Raw genomic sequence first — 7992 nt, forward strand, 5'->3', positions numbered from 1 at the left:
TTGGCGGCAGGTCCCGGGGAGGAACGAGCCCATGGAAGTAGGAGCTCCGACTTCCAAAGTGATGACGTCAGCGGGAGCAGCCGCTCGGCCGTATCCGGCGGCATGTCACTGTTCCCCGGCCAGACTTGGCGGCAAGTCCCGGGGGACGAACAAGCCCATGGAAGTAGGGGCTCAGCGGGAGCAGCCAGTTGGCCTATCCGGCCACATGTCACTGTCCCCCGGCCAGACTTGGCGGCAAGTCCCGGGGAGGAACAAGCCCATGGAAGTAGGAGCTCCTACTTCCAAAGCGATGACGTCAGCGGGAGCAGCCGCTCGGCCGTATCCGGCGGCATGTCACTGTTCCCCGGCCAGACTTGGCGGCAAGTCCCGGGGGACGAACAAGCCCATGGAAGTAGGGGCTCAGCGGGAGCAGCCAGTTGGCCTATCCGGCCACATGTCACTGTCCCCCGGCCAGACTTGGCGGCAAGTCCCGGGGAGGAACAAGCCCATGGAAGTAGGAGCTCCTACTTCCAAAGCGATGACGTCAGCGGGAGCAGCCGCTCGGCCGTATCCGGCGGCATGTCACTGTTCCCCGGCCAGACTTGGCGGCAAGTCCCGGGGAGGAACAAGCCCATGGAAGTAGGAGCTCCTACTTCCAAAGCGATGACGTCAGCGGGAGAAGCCGCTCGGCCTATCCGGCCACATGTCACTGTCCCCCGGCCACACTTGGCTATAGGTCCCGGGGAGGAATAATGCCCATGGAAGTAGGAGCTCCTACTTCCAAAGGGGCAAGTCAGCGGGAGCAGCCACTTGGCCTATCCGGCCAAGTTTCACTGTTCCCCGGCCACACTTGGCTGTAGGTCCCGGAGAGGAATAATGCCCATGGAAGTAAGAGCTCCTACCTCCAAAGGGGCAAGTCAGCGGGAGAAGCCACTTGGCCTATCCGGCCACATGTCACTGTCCCCCGGCCAAGCTTGGCTGTAGGTCCCGGGGAGGAATAATGCCCATGGAAGTAGGAGCTCCTACTTCCAAAGGGGCAAGTCAGCGGAAGAAGCCACTAGTTCTATCCGGCCAAGAGTCACTGTTCCCCGGCCTTACTTGGCAGTAGGTCCCGGGGAGGAATAATGCCCATGGAAGTAGGAGCTCCTACTTCCAAAGGGGCAAGTCAGCGGGAGAAGCCACTTGGCCTATCCGGCCAAGAGTCACTGTTCCCCGGCCACTCTTGGCAGTAGGTCCCGGGGAGGAATAATGCCCATGGAAGTAGGAGCTCCTACTTCCAAAGGGGCAAGTCAGCGGGAGAAGCCACTAGTTCTATCCGGCCAAGAGTCACTGTTCCCCGGCTACACTTGGCAGTAGGTCCCGGGGAGGAATAATGCCCATGGAAGTAGGAGCTACTACCTAAAAAGGGTGAAGACACTTGGCTCTAAGTCCCCGAGAGGTATACTGCCCATGGGAGTAAGAGCTCCTACTTCCAAAGGGGCAAGTCAGCGGGAGAAGCCACTTGGCCTACCCGGCCAAGAGTCACTGTTCCCCGGCCACACTTGGCAGTAGGTCCCGGGGAGGAATAATGCCCATGGAAGTAGGAGCTCCTACTTCCAAAGGGGCAAGTCAGCGGGAGAAGCCACTTGGCCTACCCGGCCAAGAGTCACTGTTCCCCGGCCACACTTGGCAGTAGGTCCCGGGGAGGAATAATGCCCATGGAAGTAGGAGTTCCTACTTCCAAAGGGGCAAGTCAGCGGGAGAAGCCACTTGGCCTATCCGGCCACATGTCACTGTCCCCCGGCCACACTTGGCTGTAGGTCCCGGGGAGGAATAATGCCCATGGAAGTAGGAGCTCCTACTTCCAAAGGGGCAAGTCAGCGGAAGAAGCCACTAGTTCTATCCGGCCAAGAGTCACTGTTCCCCGGCCTTACTTGGCAGTAGGTCCCGGGGAGGAATAATGCCCATGGAAGTAGGAGCTCCTACTTCCAAAGGGGCAAGTCAGCGGGAGAAGCCACTTGGCCTACCCGGCCAAGAGTCACTGTTCCCCGGCCACACTTGGCAATAGGTCCCGGGGAGGAATAATGCCCATGGAAGTAGGAGCTCCTACTTCCAAAGGGGCAAGTCAGCGGGAGAAGCCACTAGTTCTATCCGGCCAAGAGTCACTGTTCCCCGGCCACACTTGGCAGTAGGTCCCGGGGAGGAATAATGCCCATGGAAGTAGGAGCTACTACCTCCAAAGGGTGAAGACACTTGGCTCTAAGTCCCCGAGAGGTATACTGCCCATGGGAGTAAGAGCTCCTACTTCCAAAGGGGCAAGTCAGCGGGAGAAGCCACTTGGCCTACCCGGCCAAGAGTCACTGTTCCCCGGCCACACTTGGCAGTAGGTCCCGGGGAGGAATAATGCCCATGGAAGTAGGAGCTCCTACTTCCAAAGGGGCAAGTCAGCGGGAGAAGCCACTTGGCCTACCCGGCCAAGAGTCACTGTTCCCCGGCCACACTTGGCAGTAGGTCCCGGGGAGGAATAATGCCCATGGAAGTAGGAGCTCCTACTTCCAAAGGGGCAAGTCAGCGGGAGAAGCCACTTGGCCTATCCGGCCACATGTCACTGTCCCCCGGCCACACTTGGCTGTAGGTCCCGGGGAGGAATAATGCCCATGGAAGTAGGAGCTCCTACTTCCAAAGGGGCAAGTCAGCGGAAGAAGCCACTAGTTCTATCCGGCCAAGAGTCACTGTTCCCCGGCCTTACTTGGCAGTAGGTCCCGGGGAGGAATAATGCCCATGGAAGTAGGAGCTCCTACTTCCAAAGGGGCAAGTCAGCGGGAGAAGCCACTTGGCCTATCCGGCCAAGAGTCACTGTTCCCCGGCCACACTTGGCAATAGGTCCCGGGGAGGAATAATGCCCATGGAAGTAGGAGCTCCTACTTCCAAAGGGGCAAGTCAGCGGGAGAAGCCACTAGTTCTATCCGGCCAAGAGTCACTGTTCCCCGGCCACACTTGGCAGTAGGTCCCGGGGAGGAATAATGCCCATGGAAGTAGGAGCTACCACCTCCAAAGGGTGAAGACACTTGGCTCTAAGTCCCCGAGAGGTATACTGCCCATGGGAGTAAGAGCTCCTACTTCCAAAGGGGCAAGTCAGCGGGAGAAGCCACTTGGCCTATCCGGCCAAGAGTCACTGTTCCCCGGCCACACTTGGCAGTAGGTCCCGGGGAGGAATAATGCCCATGGAAGTAGGAGCTCCTACCTCCAAAGGGGCAAGTCAGCGGGAGAAGCCACTTGGCCTATCCGGCCAAGAGTCACTGTTCCCCGGCCACACTTGGCAGTAGGTCCCGGGGAGGAATAATGCCCATGGAAGTAAGAGCTCCTACTTCCAAAGGGGCAGGTCAGCGGGAGAAGCCACTTGGCCTATCCGGCCACATGTCACTGTCCCCCGGCCAAGCTTGGCTGTAGGTCCCGGGGAGGAATAATGCCCATGGAAGTAGGAGCTCCTACTTCCAAAGGGGCAAGTCAGCGGAAGAAGCCACTAGTTCTATCCGGCCAAGAGTCACTGTTCCCCGGCCACACTTGGCAGTAGGTCCCGGGGAGGAATAATGCCCATGGAAGTAGGAGCTCCTACTTCCAAAGGGGCAAGTCAGCGGGAGAAGCCACTTGGCCTATCCGGCCAAGAGTCACTGTTCCCCGGCCACACTTGGCAGTAGGTCCCGGGGAGGAATAATGCCCATGGAAGTAGGAGCTCCTACTTCCAAAGGGGCAAGTCAGCGGGAGAAGCCACTTGGCCTAGCCGGCCAAGAGTCACTGTTCCCCGGCCACACTTGGCAGTAGGTCCCGGGGAGGAATAATGCCCATGGAAGTAGGAGCTCCTACCTCCAAAGGGGCAAGTCAGCGGGAGAAGCCACTTGGCCTATCCGGCCAAGAGTCACTGTTCCCCGGCCACACTTGGCAGTAGGTCCCGGGGAGGAATAATGCCCATGGAAGTAAGAGCTCCTACTTCCAAAGGGGCAAGTCAGCGGGAGAAGCCACTTGGCCTATCCGGCCACATGTCACTGTCCCCCGGCCAAGCTTGGCTGTAGGTCCCGGGGAGGAATAATGCCCATGGAAGTAGGAGCTCCTACTTCCAAAGGGGCAAGTCAGCGGAAGAAGCCACTAGTTCTATCCGGCCAAGAGTCACTGTTCCCCGGCCACACTTGGCAGTAGGTCCCGGGGAGGAATAATGCCCATGGAAGTAGGAGCTCCTACTTCCAAAGGGGCAAGTCAGCGGGAGAAGCCACTTGGCCTATCCGGCCAAGAGTCACTGTTCCCCGGCCACACTTGGCAGTAGGTCCCGGGGAGGAATAATGCCCATGAAAGTAGGAGCTCCTACTTCCAAAGGGGCAAGTCAGCGGGAGAAGCCACTAGTTCTATCCGGCCAAGAGTCACTGTTCCCCGGCAACACTTGGCAGTAGGTCCCGGGGAGGAATAATGCCCATGGAAGTAGGAGCTACTACCTCCAAAGGGTGAAGACACTTGGCTCTAAGTCCCCGAGAGGTATACTGCCCATGGGAGTAAGAGCTCCTACTTCCAAAGGGGCAAGTCAGCGGGAGAAGCCACTTGGCCTATCCGGCCAAGAGTCACTGTTCCCCGGCCACACTTGGCAGTAGGTCCCGGGGAGGAATAATGCCCATGGAAGTAGGAGCTCCTACTTCCAAAGGGGCAAGTCAGCGGGAGAAGCCACTTGGGCTATCCGGCCACATGTCACTGTCCCCCGGCCACACTTGGCAGTAGGTCCCGGGGAGGAATAATGCCCATGGAAGTAAGAGCTCCTACTTCCAAAGGGGCAAGTCAGCGGGAGAAGCCACTTGGCCTAACCGGCCACATGTCACTGTCCCCCGGCCACACTTGGCAGTAGGTCCCGGGGAGGAATAATGCCCATGGAAGTAAGAGCTCCTACTTCCAAAGGGGCAAGTCAGCGGGAGCAGCCACTTGGCCTATCCGGCCAAGAGTCACTGTTCCCCGGCCACACTTGGTAGTAGGTCCCGGGGAGGAATAATGCCCATGGAAGTAGGAGCTCCTACTTCCAAAGGGGCAAGTCAGCGGGAGCAGCCACTTGGCCTATCCGTCCAAGAGTCACTGTTCCCCGGCCACACTTGGCTGTAGGTCCCGGGGAGGAATAATGCCCATGGAAGTAAGAGCTCCTACTTCCAAAGGGGCAAGTCAGCGGGAGAAGCCACTTGGCCTATCCGGCCACATGTCACTGTCCCCCGGACACACTTGGCAGTAGGTCCCGGGGAGGAATAATGCCCATGGAAGTAGGAGCTACTACCTCCAAAGAGTGAAGACACTTGGCTGTAAGTCCCCGAGAGGTATAGTGCCCATGGAAGTAAGAGCTCCTACTTCCAAAGGGGCAAGTCAGCGGGAGAAGCCACTTGGCCTATCCGGCCAAGAGTCACTGTTCCCCGGCCACACTTGGCAGTAGGTCCCGGAGAGGAATAATGCCCATGGAAGTAGGAGCTCCTACTTCCAAAGGGGCAAGTCAGCGGGAGAAGCCACTAGTTCTATCCGGCCAAGAGTCACTGTTCCCCGGCCTTACTTGGCAGTAGGTCCCGGGGAGGAATAATGCCCATGGAAGTAAGAGCTCCTACTTCCAAAGGGGCAAGTCAGCGGGAGAAGCCACTTGGCCTATCCGGCCAAGAGTCACTGTTCCCCGGCCACACTTGGCAGTAGGTCCCGGGGAGGAATAATGCCCATGGAAGTAGGAGCTCCTACTTCCAAAGGGGCAAGTCAGCGGGAGAAGCCACTTGGGCTATCCGGCCACATGTCACTGTCCCCCGGCCACACTTGGCAGTAGGTCCCGGGGAGGAATAATGCCCATGGAAGTAAGAGCTCCTACTTCCAAAGGGGCAAGTCAGCGGGAGAAGCCGCTTGGCCTAACCGGCCACATGTCACTGTCCCCCGGCCACACTTGGCAGTAGGTCCCGGGGAGGAATAATGCCCATGGAAGTAAGAGCTCCTACTTCCAAAGGGGCAAGTCAGCGGGAGCAGCCACTTGGCCTATCCGGCCAAGAGTCACTGTTCCCCGGCCACACTTGGTAGTAGGTCCCGGGGAGGAATAATGCCCATGGAAGTAGGAGCTCCTACTTCCAAAGGGGCAAGTCAGCGGGAGCAGCCACTTGGCCTATCCGTCCAAGAGTCACTGTTCCCCGGCCACACTTGGCTGTAGGTCCCGGGGAGGAATAATGCCCATGGAAGTAAGAGCTCCTACTTCCAAAGGGGCAAGTCAGCGGGAGAAGCCACTTGGCCTATCCGGCCACATGTCACTGTCCCCCGGCCACACTTGGCAGTAGGTCCCGGGGAGGAATAATGCCCATGGAAGTAGGAGCTACTACCTCCAAAGAGTGAAGACACTTGGCTGTAAGTCCCCGAGAGGTATAGTGCCCATGGAAGTAAGAGCTCCTACTTCCAAAGGGGCAAGTCAGCGGGAGAAGCCACTTGGCCTATCCGGCCAAGAGTCACTGTTCCCCGGCCACACTTGGCAGTAGGTCCCGGAGAGGAATAATGCCCATGGAAGTAGGAGCTCCTACTTCCAAAGGGGCAAGTCAGCGGGAGAAGCCACTTGGCATATCCGGCCAAGAGTCACTGTTCCCCGGCCACACTTGGCAGTAGGTCCCGGGGAGGAATAATGCCCATGGAAGTAGGAGCTCCTACTTCCAAAGGGGCAAGTCAGCGGGAGAAGCCACTTGGCCTATCCGGCCACATGTCACTGTCCCCCGGCCACTCTTGGCAGTAGGTCCCGGGGAGGAATAATGCCCATGGAAGTAGGAGCTCCTACTTCCAAAGGGGCAAGTCAGCGGGAGAAGCCACTTGGCCTATCCGGCCACATGTCACTGTCCCCCGGCCACTCTTGGCAGTAGGTCCCGGGGAGGAATAATGCCCATGGAAGTAGGAGCTCCTACTTCCAAAGGGGCAAGTCAGCGGGAGAAGCCACTTGGCCTACCCAGGCAAGAGTCACTGTTCCCCGGCCACACTTGGCAGTAGGTCCCGGGGAGGAATAATGCCCATGGAAGTAGGAGCTCCTACTTCCAAAGGGTCAAGTCAGCGGGAGAAGCCACTTGGCCTATCCGGCCAAGAGTCACTGTTCCCCGGCCACACTTGGCAGTAGGTCCCGGGGAGGAATAATGCCCATGGAAGTAGGAGCTCCTACTTCCAAAGGGGCAAGTCAGCGGGAGAAGCCACTTGGCCTATCCGGCCAAGAGTCACTGTTCCCCGGCCACACTTGGCAGTAGGTCCCGGGGAGGAATAATGCCCATGGAAGTAAGAGCTCCTACTTCCAAAGGGGCAAGTCAGCGGGAGAAGCCACTTGGCCTATCCGAACAAGAGTCACTGTTCCCCGGCCACACTTGGCAGGAGGTCCCGGGGAGGAATAATGCCCATGGAAGTAGGAGCTACTACCTCCAAAGGGTGAAGACACTTGGCTCTAAGTCCCCGAGAGGTATAGTGCCCATGGAAGTAGGAGCTCCTACTTCCAAAGGGGCAAGTCAGCGGGAGAAGCCACTTGGCCTATCCGGCCAAGAGTCACTGTTCCCCGGCCACACTTGGCAGTAGGTCCCGGGGAGGAATAATGCCCATGGAAGTAGGAGCTCCTACTTCCAAAGGGGCAAGTCAGCGGGAGAAGCCACTTGGCCTATCCGGCCACATGTCACTGTTCCCCGGCCACACTTGGCAGTAGGTCCCGGGGAGGAATAATGCCCATGGAAGTAGGAGCTCCTACTTCCAAAGGGGCAAGTCAGCGGGAGAAGCCACTTGGCCTATCCGGCCACATGTCACTGTTCCCCGGCCACACTTGGCAGTAGGTCCCGGGGAGGAATAATGCCCATGGAAGTAGGAGCTCCTACTTCCAAAGGGGCAAGTCAGCGGGAGAAGCCACTTCGCCTACCCGGCCAAGTGTCACTGTCCCCCGGCCAGACTTGGCGGCAAGTCCCGGGGAGGAATAATGCCCATGGAAGTAGGAGCTCACTTGGCTCTAAGTCTTCGAGAGGTATAATGCCCATGGAAGTAGGA

The sequence above is a fragment of the Engystomops pustulosus genome, unplaced genomic scaffold, assembly GCF_040894005.1.
Source record: "Engystomops pustulosus unplaced genomic scaffold, aEngPut4.maternal MAT_SCAFFOLD_111, whole genome shotgun sequence".
Lineage (NCBI taxonomy): Eukaryota > Metazoa > Chordata > Amphibia > Anura > Leptodactylidae > Engystomops > Engystomops pustulosus.